Source organism: Odocoileus virginianus, chromosome 7 (genome assembly GCF_023699985.2).
Source record: "Odocoileus virginianus isolate 20LAN1187 ecotype Illinois chromosome 7, Ovbor_1.2, whole genome shotgun sequence".
Classification (NCBI taxonomy): Eukaryota; Metazoa; Chordata; class Mammalia; order Artiodactyla; family Cervidae; genus Odocoileus; species Odocoileus virginianus.
Genome location: NC_069680.1, coordinates 68,318,837 through 68,332,328, shown reverse-complemented (window position 1 = coordinate 68,332,328; position 13,492 = coordinate 68,318,837). Strand labels below are relative to the sequence as shown.

General features: G+C 56.9%; 1 protein-coding gene across 3 annotated transcripts in view; it reads right to left on the bottom strand.

The window, feature by feature from the left end:
* The window catches only part of ZMIZ1 (zinc finger MIZ-type containing 1), a 191,287-nt gene that overhangs the window by 142,168 nt on the left and 35,627 nt on the right, over positions 1-13,492 (bottom strand). For all 3 annotated transcript variants that reach the window (XM_070470918.1, XM_070470920.1, XM_070470919.1), the window contains exon 2: positions 7,809-7,889. The gene's annotated coding sequence lies outside the window, so the exon portion shown is untranslated. The remainder of the gene's footprint in view (positions 1-7,808; positions 7,890-13,492) is intronic.

Genomic DNA, 13,492 nt, shown 5'->3' with positions numbered 1-13,492 from the left:
CTGACCTGAACACTATGCAGCCAGAAGGAATGGGGCTGAAACTCACAGATGTGACTCAGGGAGACTGGCAAATGGGACACCAGGAAATGTCCTTCTGATTATCACAGGGTTTTAAGAGCAGGAAGAGCCTTTACAGATCATCTAAACCCCTGGTTTATTCATGAGAAAACAGCCACAGACAGGGACAGGGCTTGTCCAAGTCCACCCAGCGATGCTGTGATACTGTCCATGGCCCTATCTCTTGGCCAGCTCCCTGTGACCGGCATCCATGTGTTCCAGACTGGCCTGACTGCAGGTGTTATATGGGGTATTGGTTAGAAATTCAGAGTCCAAAGCCCAACTCTAACTCACAGACACAGACTCCAGGAGAGGAGTCTAAGAACAGGCATTTAAACAAGTGCCCCAGCTGGTGTGTGTGTGTTGGTGGTTTGGAGATGTGCCATATTGAAGTGTCATCCTGACAGTTCCCACCCCAGAGCTCCAGAGAGGACCCGGAAGGCCAGCATCCCTGGAGGAGGGAAGTATCTAGGTCCTGGATCTAACAGGTGCCAACCTCAAGCAGATGTTCCAGTGCTGAGGGGTGGGGGTGTCTCTCTCAGGGCATCCATTTACAGTCAACAGGGATGCCTGGCACTGCACAGCCATTGCTGCATCCCAGCCCCGCAAACAGATGAGGAAACAGAGAGTACCGGTGATGAAGTAACTTGTCTATACTCCCCACCTGATTGGTGGCAGGGCAGGGATTTGAGCCCCCAGGTGTCTGTCCCAGGTGGTGCTAATGGTAAAGAACCCGCCTGACAGTGGAGGAGACATAAAAGACTCAGGATTCACCCCTGGGTTGGGAGGATCCCGTGGAGAAGGAAATGGCAACCCACTCCAGTTTTCCAGCCTGGAGAATCCCATCAGAGAAGCCTGGCGGGCCACAGCCCACAGCGTTGCAAAGAGTGGGACACGACTGAAGCTACTCACCACGTGTCTGTCCTGCTTTAAGTGTGTGTCCTACTGTGTCCTGTACCCGCAGACACCAGTGGGCCCATGGGTGGTGAGCTCTCCAGCAGCAGAGGTGGGAAAGCAGCCACTAGAGGATCTTGGCAGGCAGGGATGACCTTGAACAACCCTCCTGGAGCTGTGACTGGGGACAAACTACGCTGGATAAAGGGTGCAAGAGTGTTCGTTGTGTTTCTTCCACACACAGAGAAAAATGGTCCAGATTATTTGCAGGTTCTAGCTCACCATGGTCCTCTTGGCTCAATCATCAGAGCTGCCAGGCAGGGGACATCTAGGGGACTCGGCTGAGGGCATTTATTGGGGGCGGAAACGGGGGGTGAAACAAGGGTGGGGTGGGGGATGACTAGGGTGGGGAAAGGAGCTCAGCAGGGACCCCCTGGCGAGGGCTGTCCCATGCTAGACTGTCCACCAACCGAAGGGTGGGCCGGATGGAGAGGCACCAGGGGAGCATTCCATGGAGGCTCTGAAGCAGAGATGCTCCCACAGAAACTGAAACAGGCCCCCAAGGATGCCTCAGGACAGCAACAAAGGGTCCCAAACAGCTTCCCAAACGGGAACTGCAGAAAGGCGAGAAGCACTCGACAGGGGAGACGGGGCTTGACAGGGACGGGCTCCCACGCGCCCCCCTGCTCTCCAGTAACCAGAGGAGTATGGTAGGCAGGGGCTGGTGCTCCCCAGTCGGCTTTCTAGAGGAGTATGTAGTCCTCATAACTTGGGGACTCTAGAAGGTTCCCTGAGCACAGTCCACACCGCAGCCACAGCACACAGACACATGTGGGACCACCTGAGGTGACTGCCTCCTCCCCACACCCCCACTGGCCACGGCTCAGAATGGACACATCTGACAAGTAGATGCCATGCTCTGGGAGCCGGGGCTGGAAGGGCGCACGCGCACCGAGCAGCGCCCGTTACTATTTCTCACAACATGTGCACAGCCTCGGAGTCCTTAACACAGCCCGCCCAACACATTCAAAGCTGGAATGCCGGATAAAACCTCCTTGCCCTCTCCCAAGGAAGCTGAGGGCACACAGGCCAGGTGCCTGCTGGCTTCCTGCTGCCCTTCAGCACTGGCATACCAGGACCTTGGGCTTCCCAGGTGGCGCTAGTGGTAAAGAACCTGCCTGCTAATATGGGAGACATAAGGATGCGGGTTCGATCCCTGGGTCGGGAAGACCCCCTGGAGGACAGCATGGCAACCCACTGCAGTATTTTTGCCTGGGAAATCCCATGGACAGAGGAGTCTGGCAGGCGACAATCCATGGGGTTGCACAGAGTCAGACTCGACTGAAGCAACTTAGCATGCATACCAGCACCTTGTAGGCGACATGGTTCGGAGCTTCCCTGAGTTTTCAAGGGGCATTCACTCCAGCAGAGAGGGGGCAGGTGGCTGGTTGCAAGAGGGGAGACCAGGAAAAGCCATGGATATAGGGGGCTCCTCCATGGGCAGGCGTCCCACAGAGGGAGGGCGAGCCAGCACCTGAAACTCCTGACTTTCTGCCGCAGCTGCTGGGGCTGTGGGTGATAAAGAGGAAAGTCATCTCCAGAGGGTGGGGCTGGAGCCCCTCCAGCTGGGCAGGAGCGGGGCCAGGCTCCAGGGAGACAACTCCCTTCTTGCAGCTCCTGTGCCTGGAGCTGGCACGGCTCCATCATCTCCTGACCCTGTGGGGAACCTCTGGGTTCACAGGTACATCCACTGGGCGCCTCTGCAATTCAGATTGCATCCTGGATGATGTGGGAGGAGGTGGAGGACAGGGGCGTCCTCCCTTCCTGGGCTCCAACCCCCAACCCCGTTTTCTAGGGGGATTGGAAAGAAGCTAGGGGTGACAGGGCGGGGGAACTGGCCCCTATTGTGGCATAGCCTGTGAGAGGCACCTCAGTCTGGGGCTGTTTGGGGATGAGGTGGGGAAGCTCACAATTGCTGGAACCCCTTTTGGGGAGAATGGAACCCTCACATAATTTCTCCTCTACCCTTATTGAGGTTCAGTCACCTGGGTATGGGCTACAGTCTTGCCTGATTCGATTTACCTTTATGACCAGTGCGACATGCCCAGTTCTTTATTCTGAACAGCAGGACGGCAGCAGCTTGGTCTTACAGAGAGCACACTGGCTTTGCAAACTCTCATCTGCAAAACTTCCTTCCCCTGCTTCAGTTTCCCCTCAGGCGAACCAGAAAACTGGGGTCGCCAAGGCTGCATGTGGTCGCCTACGGCAGCCAAGAACCACACATGGCCACTGACCACCGAAGTCTGAAATGTCTTCTCCGCATTAGATACACAGCAGTCTTCGAAGACCGAGTATGAGAAAAGAGTATAAAACATCCAGTATGTTATTATCCCAACATGTAATGAATACAAAATAAAAGATGGTGTGCCCAGTAGTCTGCTGAGCACCCTGCAGGGCATCAGAGCAGAAGGAGAGGGTGGAGAGCTTAGGGTGGAAACAACCAGGGCCTCTGAGGACTGGAGGCCTTGGAGTCCCCAGGGGACTGGGCCATGTCCATCCCTGGTGGGGATGCGCAGCTTGAGGAAGGCTCCGAAAAGTTCCAGCTGTACAGCAACCGGGTCAAGGGCTCCGGAGGCAGGAGGAAGTGCAGAAGAAAGGTGCAGCCTGGTGACAGGTGATAACGATGGGGAGGGGCAGCACAGTGGAGCTGCAGCTTAGGACACGGGCCAGCAGCCAGTGTGTGGTGTGGCCGTGAAAGAGGCTGGGGCCAGACGGCAGCAGCCTTGATGCCAGGCTGAGTCGGCCTGGCACACAGCTGGCACTGACAGAAAGACTGGCTGACCAGGGAAGGGGACTCAGAAAGGTCCCCAAGGGCATGCAGATGAGTGGAGACCACTAGGGCCCATCGCCCACCTCACAGGTCAGATACCCTCCAGGTCTGCAGTTCTCTGGGAGCCCACCCTCTGGCTCCTTCTCTCCTCGGAAAAGGACAATTTATTTATTCATGAGCATACACCCGCTCCCGCCAGGCAGCCAGCTCCTGGACACCTCACTTCTAATTATAGCAAGAATTTCATTAGTGCTGGAGGGAAATGCTGGGTTTCCAGCTGCCTCTGCTAGTGGACGCAGGCCCGCTCCCCCTGCCCTGCTCTAGCTTGTGGCCAGGACGTATGCCCAGGACAGCACAGAGGGGCGACCATGGGGGCAGATCTCAGCCGGGAGATCAGACTCCATCCTGAGTGGCTGGCACAGTGAGGGTCCATGGGGATGGGACGGTGGTCATCCCCAGGGGGTAGGAGAGGGAGGACTCATCACACACAGCGCAAAGCCTCCAAGCAGCGGGACTGTGGGGTGCTGCCTTGGACACCCTGAAAAGGAAGGTGGGAGGGAGCTGTGTGTTGCCAGAGTTGGGCAAACAGGGGGAAAGGTGGCAGCTTGGGAGCCTGCAAGGTCTCAGTTCTGCGGAGTCCTGGGATGACGGAGGTGATGACGCAGAGCTGGGAGGGAGGCAGACGGGGGCTGCGGGACTGCCACTGTGAGAAGAGAGGGGAGCTGGGCAGGAGAGAAGAGCCCGCACAGAGAGAATCAGACAGAGACAAAGACACGGAGGGCAGGCAAACATGCACACACACACAGAGACACACACACACAGACACACACACAAGCTGGATTTGGAGGCCAAGGAGAGAAGTAAAAACATTGGGCCAAGTTGGTCAGGCTGTTCAGAGGACTACCCAAGCAGACCCCTGCCTCCTCATGGGGGTCTGGCTGCACCCACCCACTCTTAGGACTAGACTCAGGCATTGCCGTGGTCAGCAGGGCCCATCTGGCCAGTCTGAATGTGCAGCTGAAGCCAGGCCTCATGTATGGGGATGCTCTGAGGTGCCAAGGTCTTGCTGGGAGCTGCACACGCGGGTGGGGGCACTCTCCTTTTCTTGCACAGTCACAAGTATTCACACACTTCACAGCCTCATACATAGCCTCGCTAATCACACACACATCTCCTCACACCTGTTCAGGGGCACACACTGGCACACACACCCCTGCACACTCTTCTTCCCTCCAAGGAACAGGCTCCAAAACATCGGAGTCCTGCATGGACAAGCCCCTTTCTCAGTCTTCCCTGGGGGCCCTGGGCAGCAGCTCCAGGGGGAGAGGCTTTCCACTCTGCCAGTCCAGCCTCCTCGGTGTCCATCCCTAGTAGCCTCATGCTCTCTCCCAAACTCAGGAGAGCTCTGAGCCCTGCAGCCTGCTACCTGAGTGCCACAGCTCACATAGTTTCCAGTGACAAGGAACTCACTACCTCTCCAGAAAGCAGCTTTAAAAAAAATGTCTCCAGACAGCTCAGACTCTTGGAAAGTTGAACTTGAGGACACCTCAGTGAGGTTGCCACCAAGGGGCCTGAGTTCTGCTGGCCAGCGTCTGTCGGTCAAGACTGTCCTTTCGTCATTGGTTTGGAAAGTGACACAGCCAGCCAATCACCCTGGCTTTCATTCTACATCATAACAGAATCAGACAAACAGTGTCCTACAGGATCCCTTCCTTGACTGATGACGGCTGACGAAGACCCAAGAAAATCATTCATTCATTTACGCACTCAATTGATAAACTATCAACCAGGCAATGACTATGTGCCGGGGCACTAGGATATGCCCCGGATCATTTAAAATTCTTTCCTAGTCTGACAACTTGACTTTCACCCATTTCATAGGTCAAAGGTGAGACCAGGGAGAAGCAGCGACTTGCTTAGCGTCACTCTGGGGGCTGATGGTCAAAGGCAGAGCCTCCCTGGCAACGCTGCAGGCACTGACCATCTGCCAGCCCTGGGAAGGAAGGGAGAAGGCCGCACGTCTGCCACCCCCATCCCCAGCCGTTTCTAGGACACCGAGGTATTGATTACCACCCTCGCCTTGGAGCGGTTTTCTTTCCTTTTCTTTTTTTTTTTTTTCCACCAAGGCTTTCTATCCTCTCTTTTTTTTTTTAAAGAATAAACTCCAAGCCGCTCCTATGATTAATTACCAGCTGCCTAATGCTCCTCCACCAGCAATTTCTGGAAAGGGAATGAATTACCTTGAAAAACATCCGAAAAGAGAACCCACCGTGAAGGAGAATTTCAAAGGTTACCTCACAATTAGCAGTGGGTTCCCCTAGCCTGATCGAGTTGCCAGCAGGCCCTCTGGGGAGGGGCAGGCCACCGGCCTTCAGGGGCCACCCACTGGCTCCTGAGGGCAGCCAGGCTTGGAGGGCTGGACAAAGGCCGCCTGGCAGAAAGGGGGGTTGTTTCCTGAGCACCCACCTTGGGCTTGCCCTGTGGCTCTGCCCCTGATCTCTAAGGCATCGTGGGCTGCTTAATTCTAAGGTATCTCTCCTGGTTCAAATCCCCACTCCACCACTTACAGCTCTGTAGGTTTGTGAACCACTCTGAGCCTCCGGAGAATGAGGCATTAAACACACCTCCACATGGGATTACTGTGTGGGGAAATATGCGTTTAAGGAGCGCAGTGCCTGGTACCTAGCTGTAATACTTGGAATATTCCAGGTTTCTAAGCATCCTCCCAACAGCCCTCTCAGCAATCTTGGTATAATTATCCTCGTTCAGATGAGAACTCTCACGGAAGTGAAAGGACTCGCCCAAGGTCGCGAGGAGGATAGGAGGAAGCCAGGATTTCCTGTGGCGGGAAGGGAGATCAGAGTCTGCTGCCTGGTTCCAGCACCTGAGTGAAGCGCAGAGGATCCCCAGGGCTCTCCTGGCCCTGAGTGTGGGTACCTGGGAGCACTGGAGTCTCAGGAGAGATGCTGAGAGCAGCGGGGAGACCATCGGGCGGGGCCTCCCACCAGGACGAAGACTCGGGCTCCCCTGGCTGGGCCCCAGAGCCTTGGGACAAAGGGCCCTGGCTCAAGTCAGCATTTCTGGGACAGCCTCTCATCTCTGGGTTGGGAGCCACCGAATAAAGAGGGATTACACGGGTGGCCCTCTGGCACAGGGCCAAGTGTCATCAACCCTGAAAAGCCGCTCTGTGATGAGACACGCTGGTGTCGGGGCCTGAGGCAGGTCTGCGAGGCTCAGCTTGGGACCTTCGGGCTCCAGATGCTTCCGGGAGCTCCTTGGGGGCCCAAGCTGCCTCATCAAGCTGAATGACCAATTGGTGTCCATCCTGGCATAGGTGGGCCCTCAAAGAGGAGGGATGGTGGGAATGGAGGTGTGCGAGAAGCAAGGGAAATGCCAGATCCTGAGCATTTGCTGTGTCCAGCTGCGCCGGTGCACATGTGGGGTCAGGGGCATGGCGCCCAGCCCTCTTTCATAGACAGGTAAACTGAGGCACTAAGGAACCACACAGGGTCACGGTGGATGAGAGGCAGGGCCAGGATTTGCATGCAGGCACTCTGCCCCCAGACTTGTGGGTGCTCAGGGGCCTGTGGGAGAGAGCGGGTGGGCAGCCACAGCCCCCATCTCAGTGAACAGGCTTTTCTGCCCATCCTGCCTCTTCCCATGTGGCTGCCATGCTGCTAGGCACGCAAGGCCCCTGTGCCACAGGGTTGAGTGGTACAGACAGGGATGCTGAGCCAAGGCTGGAGACGTCAGACCCATCCCTCTTCCTGCATGCATCTCCCACCCCTGCCAGGCAGCCACTGGAGACACAGATCAGGCCTGAGAGGCCCCGAGAAGTCCTTTTGGGGGCCAGTGAGATCTCAGTGGGGGTGGGGTGGGGGCTGCATCAAGTCCCACCCAGGCTGTGCTGCAGTCAAAGGCACAGGGCACTGGGGCCAGCACCTCCCCCACTCAGGACAAACACGCCTCCTGCCCCTTCCCTGAACATCAGGGCCAAGCTGCCCCCCAAGCCCGGCTGCACACCTACCTCAGTGACCTGTGAATCACCAGCGTCCTGCGTGCCGGTCAGCAGCTGGCGGTCCCTCCGCCTCACTCCAGCTCCATTCTCCTGCAATGAGAAGGGTGGTCAGGGACCACTCACAGCCAGGCCCCAGAACTGACCCGCAGCCACAGACCCCCGCCCACCTGCTGGAAAGATCACTGTCAGCTAAATCAAATCATCCCCACTGGACATATGGGGAATGAAGGAAGGAGAGGAAAAGGGGCCTAATGCTAAGGGGCCCTAACAGGCCCCTGACACCTCACAGCTGGCAGTTACTGGCTATGTGACTGTGGGTAAGCTCCGGGCTGCTCCGAGTTTCAGTTTCCTCACCTGTCAAATGGAATCACAATGATCTCTCCAAGGGTTTCTGGGAGGATCTAAGGGCCTATGGTGACAAAAGCGCTTGACATTCATTCATTTACGCAAGAAACATTTAGCAAACACCCTGAGCTGTAAACAGGATCACGGATCAATCCTTGTGAAGACTTATAATAGGCAAAGAATCAAACAACACATAATTAGAAGTTGGTATCTGCCAGAAAGAACAAGTACAAAGTGACACAGCATAGACTCAAGGTTCAGGGCTGTCTCTTTGGGGAAGTAAAGTTGAAGGATGAGCCAGAGAGAGGCAGGCCAAGATGCATGGAACAGTGTTTCAGGCACGGGGAAGAGTATATGTGAAGGCTCCAAACAGGGAAAAAACCCTGGCTCAGTGGAGTAATTGAGATTAGGTGGTGTGGTGGAGGAGGGAGGTGGGGAGGTGAGCGATGGCCAGAAGGCAGGGCTGACCATCGCAAGGATGGATGGGAGGGTCTGAGCAGCTGAGCCATGTGAGCCTGGGTCTAGTTTGAGAAGATCCCCAAGGATGCCAGGAAGAAGGGCTTAGAAGGGACAGGAAGAGGCAGGGAAACCAGCGGGGAGGCTGCCCCTAGAGTCTGGGCCAGAGACAGTGGTGTTCAGAGTGGAGGGAGCAGAAGGCAGAAGTGGAAGGACCCCCTGGGGCACTGGGCGGATGAGGACCCCAGACCCTGTCTCCCCAGTACAGTGTGTTCAACTGCCCCATCTCCACAATGGGCCAGCAGTACTGCCCTCTCCTCCACACCCACAGGGCCCCTTGGGAATCCAGAAGGACCAGATCCAGACCCAGACCCTGGCAGGGTAGCTCTTCTGGAGTTCTGGCTGTGGGGTGGGAGCCGCAGAGCCCCGAGTTGGAGTCCCAGCTACGAAGGCATCTCGCTGGGTGGCTCCAGGTGATCGGCACACTTGCTGCACCCACGTGCCCTCCTCTAAGAAATGGGAAACCTACCAGCAGGGCTGAGTGCCTCTTGGGATGAGGCCCGGGGCTACCACGGGAGTGGATGTGCATGGGCCACATGAAGTCTGGGTTCACACATGTGTTGGGGACTGGCAGAGGGGTCAGACCGGCTGTGCAGGGTTCCCAGGGAGCCAAGTGTGTGCCTATGGCTTCAGTAAGGGGCACCAGGGCCTGGCATTTAAGAAGTGTGCTCAGTACTGTAATAAAAATGATCTGGTTCAAGTCCTGGGTTCATCCCCTTACCATGTGGCCTTGGGCAATTTCTTAAACTTATCTGGCCCCCAGTTTCCTCATTTGTGGGAGGTGATAAAGGGATAAGGAGGGGTCCACTCTCAAGGAGTGGTACAGACAGTATAAGGTAATGTACTTGAGTGCCGGACATGCAGGTTGCTTTCCAGCCGTGTTAGTGAGGTGAAATTACTTTCAGGAGCTGGTGCTGGGCTCCATGGAGCACTGGGCCCCTAAACCCCAGGCTCCCACAGCCTGGCTCAGCACCCCCACTCCACATGGGAAAGAGAATGTCTCTGGGGCCTGACCCTCTGACTCTGGCACACCCCAAACTCTGGTCACCGTGGGGACACAAAGGGCCCTTGACTCCAACTCTCCCATTTCACAGAGGAGGACAGTGAGGCCTGGAGAGGGCAGCACCTGCCCCCATCCCAGGGTCATGCAGCAAGTCAGTGGCTGGGGCAGAACAGGAATCAGCATCCTGCTTCCCCACCGGCCACAGCTCAGTCCTTTCCCAAAGGCAAGCTGGCCGCAGACTCGCTGACAAAGAGAAAATAATTATTTTGGCAGCTGAGACAGAAGCCAGAGCTGGAAAGTCCTCGCTCACTCGATGAGCAACGTCCCGGCTCCGAGGAACGACGCCTTCCCATCCTGCCTCGCAGAGTTCCCCCGGCTCGCGGCGCACACATACGTGTCTCGGCCCCATCCATCCTCGGTTCTTTGCTATTGGACTTGTGCAAAGAGGCCAATAGACCAGAGAGGGGAAGCGACCTGTCCAAGGTCACACAGAAAGGTCATCACACAGAGGGGTCACCAGGATATGAACTCAGGCCCTGGTTAGGGACTGACCCCCTTCCCTTTGAGCCTGCATTGGACCCCCATCTGGGAAGGAGAAAGGACCAGGAGCCTGCCTGAACTGGGTCCACATTGGGGGCTATTCCTGTGATACTTCTTTAGCTCTCAGCGAAATGCTATGAAGTAGTAACTAAATAGCACCCCCAATTTACACATGAGGTCTAGAGAGCTTCTATATCTTCCTAAGGTCATGCAGGTAATACAGAGAGAAAAGTAATAAGAACAGAGCTGGGCATGAGTGGGTGGTCTGTCCACTCAGACTCAACCTGTTCAAGATGACCAACTGGACGCCCAGGCTCCCTTGTCTGTGCACTGGGCCCCACTCACACTGGCTGTACAGACAGGTTGGGGTGGAGGTGAGGGAATTCAGGCCCAGGTGGGGCTGTGAACACACAGGTGAAGTCATCCGCCCTCACCCCTGGCCCCCTGGGTGCCTGTAGGTGAGCCTCACAGCCTGTAGGGCTCTGGCCACCTGGGGAGACCGGCAGAGGTGTCTCATGTGTGCCCCCAGCCTGGCCAGGCCACAACTGTAAAGGACATAGATTCACACAGGGAAGTGTGCTCTGCTTAAAAGGCCCTCAGTACCACGGGGTGGAGGGCAGCCTGAGACTCAGGGCCGAGAGGGGTGGTGGGGCCCACCCCGGTTCCCCAAGGGAGGGGTGCCCCACTGCCCAGAGGGTCTGCTGAGCTCAGGACTCTCCCTCTGGGTTGGATGAGGGGGCTACCTCGACTACAAAGCCGCGTCTGGCTGCGAGGGCAGGAAGGGGTAGAAGGGGAGGTGTGCAGACCTCCCTGCACAGGGTGGGAGGTTGAAATGTGCTTCCACTCTCATCTCACGTCTGGGGCTCCCAAGGGCAGGGCAGGGTGGGAACGAGCACCCTCTTTGCAGGGCAGGACACTGATCTCCGAGGGAGGGTAGAGCTGCCAGGGGTGTAAAGGCTGGGAAGTGGCAAGGTTGGGTCTGGGACTTGGCAGAGGTCACTCGGGGGTGGGGTCTGTCCCAGGACCCCGATGGATTCTCCGAGCCCCACCCCCTTCCCATCCCTTGCTCCTCTAGGGATCCCCTGGGAGGAAGGACCCACCTGGGTGTGGGCTTGAGTGCAGGCATCAGGCCGAGTGGACTGGGACCGGGGCTGGCCCAGAGACACACAGGGCTGACTGGGGATTCCGGGAGGACAGAAGTGCCTGTGCCACGGTGCTTCTGGGGTGTGGGGTGCTGTGACATCCCTGTGACAGCAGCCAGAGGCCCATGGCTAAGTGAGCAGTGTGCTCTAAGCCACCAAGGGTCGGGAGCCCACATTCTGGACTGGAGCCTGGCCCTGTCCTCAGAGGTAAGGTCCAGGGCAAGGGTGGGTAGAGCTGAGTTTGAATCCCTATTCTGCCCTTTCATGCTGGGTGACCTTGAGCAAGTCACTTGGCATCTCTGAGCCCCCGTCTCCTCTCTAAAAAGGGACTAATCACTCCTTCAGCTACTCACCCGCCAAGAGAGGCTTCACATTGACCTTGTAGAGCCTGACATTGGCCAGAGCACTGTCCTACCCACAGGCTTCTGGGAGAGGGGCTCTGGGTGCCCTGGTGTGGTCTCTAGGGCAGGGGACCACACCAGTGACAGCACTGAGCTGAAGTTCTGGACTCTTGTCAACTGCTGCTAATCACACACACATGCCCCTCATGCTCTGCTGGCTGCGAGAGCTTCACAAGACACGGGTACATAGACGCAAGTGCATCTACACACAGGTCAGTAACAGGTCAGTGAATGGGGACTGTCAAGAGTCCAGGAGAGGGGTGACTGTCAAGGTCATAGGTGGCCAAGTGAAGACCAGAACACGGTCATGTGGGCACCCACCCAAACTGGGTCCAACCTGCTGTTCCACTGGCTGAACTAACCAGCGCTGGCTCCCACGTGGGTCCGACCCTCCTCGCCTCAGTCGGGCCAGGCAGCTCTTCCCACCCTCACTTTTCAGGTGGGCCAAACAGCTTCTGGTGCTGCAGGCCAGGGGCCCTGTCCAGGAAGGTGGCCTCAGACCCAGCTCCCAGGGTCGCCGGGGAGACAAGGGTTCCTTCACCTCAAAGACCCACCCAGGGACGCATCCCCTTACATGACCCTGGGAGCAGGCCCCCTCGTCCTCCCCTGGCGGCCAGTGCTGGCTCCGGGAGCAAGGCAAATATTTACCCCGATGGTTATCCAAACCGGGCCGGCCGCCCCGCCTCCTGCATTCCTGGAATACATGTTCCCTGACCTCACCAAGCTGGGGGAGGGGGAGGAATCCAGACGTGGAAGAGACAGACCGAGGGTCCGGGGCCTCGTGGAAGCCAAGGCCTGCGGGCCAGGAGGAAAAAGGTGGCTCGGGGTGTCTCTCCAGCTACACACGCACTAGGGGAGGCCCCTACTGACCTTGTAGAGGATGGCATTGGCCAGAGCACAGAGCTACCATAAGCCCCTGAGGGAAGGGGCTGGACCACCCCATTTGGCAGGGGTGGTGGGCAGGGGGCTGCACCAATGCCAGCTCTCAGTCTGCAGTCCAGGGCTGTCACTAGGCCGCAGGTCCTCACACCTGCTGCCAATAACACACACACACACACCTACACACACACCTGTGCACACCCACCATGCTCAAGATGTGAGGGACTCAGGCTGTCACAAACCTGGCACATCTCCTGCCTGCCAGAGCCCGTCCTCAACAACCCAGAAGCTCTCAGTCCCTCCCTCCATCTTCAGCACAATCTTGTCACCAGGGGACCGTAAGCCCATTTTATAGATGAAGAAACTTGGCAGCAGACACCAGTGGTCCTGCAGCTGGAAAGTGGAAGAATGTGCCCTGTCTTACCTCAAACCACACTTTCAACAGTTCTGCAGTCCCAACTCTGCCCATCGGAACCCTGTCCATCCTCTGATGCCCCAAGGACTGCCTCCACCATGCTGCCTCCCCTAACACTCCCCTCAAGTGAGCTTTCCCTGCCCTGAACTTCCAGATATGTGGACAGTATTTCTTTCTTTCTCCTGGCATGATTAAAATTGGGTGTCTGATTATCTCCTGTTGTGAGACCCTTGTACTCACTCCATGAACGGTGGGGTTGAGCTCAGAGGCTCAGGGAGCCCTGAGTGTTCAGGAGAGGCCTGAAATCCTGAGTCCTTTCCCCAAAGGACAGTAGCTGCATTTGGTCTCAAGGAAAAGATAAATAAACAGACCTAGGAAGCTGGTTGGTTGAGGTCTGGGCAAACTCCTGGCCCGGTCTGCCTGAGAATCACAAACTTGGTTCAATAATCCTG